We start from the raw sequence: 1,494 nt of genomic DNA on the forward strand, positions 1-1,494 counted from the left end.
ACGCATCCACCAACCTCTCTGAATCCACCTGTCTGGGACCCCCTGGTCCACCCACAGCTTCTTCTTAGTCTCTGCCTCTCGGCCCAGCCCCTTGGGTCAAAGCACCTGTTGACCACTCTGCTGGGTTCTGGACACCAACCGCCTTTCTGGAGGCTTCCTCCCCCTTAGCTCCCCATTCAGCAGCCTGAGAGCCCACCTGGACCCTTCCGATCTCCATCCTGAATTCCTAGAGCCAAGCCCTCACCTACATCAACACCCCATTTGTTCAAAATTTACTGATTAAGCAAGTTGTTGGTCCCTGGATTGGTCTATGTTGAAAGTGACTCCTGTGTTAGATACAGATCTTTCAAGAAGTGTGATGACAATAACTAACATTGATTTTGCCCTTACTCTGTGCCAGATCCTGGCTAAGAACCTCACACAGGTGTCTTCATTAATCCCCACGACAACCCGTGGAGTGATTCTTAATATCTTTTTGTTCTGTGAGGAAGGGAGAGTGTGGTTGGAGTCTGGAAACCAACGCGAGCCATCTGACGTCGGAGCTTCCGGAACTAACTGAGACGTGCCATGCCCTGAGCGCTGACCTCCTCGATGTCCCCTCCATCAGGTTCTCACGCTTGCATTTGGACGGGTCTGCTTTGAGATCACTGAGTGAACACGTGGACAGTGTCTTCCGTTGCGATCGGTCGGATAAAGCAGGGGACTTCATCGTCATAGTCTAGGGTGGGAAGGGGAAGTCAGCGGGACTCAGCTCTTCGGGGAGTCACCCCTCCGTCCCTGCCAGGCCCACCCAGTGGGCTACACCTGGACCAGTGGACAGCCTCCCTCCTTCTCCTCTTCACCCCCTGTGCTGTGGCCTGGGAGACCCTTGTCAAAATCAGCCTGGCTTGGCTTACCCCAGGGCCTCCAAAATGATGTCCGGAGTCTTTAGTCTGGAATTCAGGGTGCTAAGTCTCTGACCCCCACCTATGACTCCAGTCTCAAGCTCTGGGCTCCAGCCTCTACGAACTCACCGTCTGCAAATACACCAAGCTCCCCCACACCTGTGCAGCGACATAGAACGCCCCTCTTCGACCTGGGGGGCTCCCCTTCACCCTTCACCTTTACAAAGAGCCCCATTAGCCCTCCCGGTCACTCCCTCCTTTAGTTCATTGTGGCCTCTTATTCGGACCTCCACGGTCTCACGTGGGTGGTAGTGACGTGTCAGGGTTAGTTCCTAACGGCGAGGATTGCATTGGGTGGTGTAGGGCAATGTCCACCTTTGTAGGAAATAACACTAAGAATTCCAGGTGGAAGGGCATCAAGTCAACAACTTACTGGCCTTGGGCTGTGGTCCCCAAACCCTGTGCCAAGGCGTCCCAGAACACTGTAGTGGACCCTTAGAGGTGCCACAGGACATCTTACGTTTTTTGAGGGAAACACGGAAACATTATGAAGCCTCTATTAACACAGCAACTGTTAATCAACCCGAATGTCTATCTGTTGGAGATGGGC

At 53.5% G+C, this 1,494-nt stretch overlaps 1 long non-coding RNA gene across 1 annotated transcript; it reads right to left on the reverse strand.

Moving 5' to 3' along the window:
• Positions 1–329: 329 nt before the first annotated feature.
• LOC122233733 lies at positions 330–1,494 on the reverse strand. Its single transcript, XR_006211423.1, has 3 exons — positions 1,405–1,494; positions 897–1,043; positions 330–718 (listed from the first exon to the last, which is right to left on the reverse strand). It is a non-coding gene; the product is annotated as an uncharacterized LOC122233733 (long non-coding RNA).

The sequence above is a fragment of the Panthera tigris genome, chromosome E1 (assembly GCF_018350195.1).
Source record: "Panthera tigris isolate Pti1 chromosome E1, P.tigris_Pti1_mat1.1, whole genome shotgun sequence".
NCBI classification, from domain to species: Eukaryota; Metazoa; Chordata; class Mammalia; order Carnivora; family Felidae; genus Panthera; species Panthera tigris.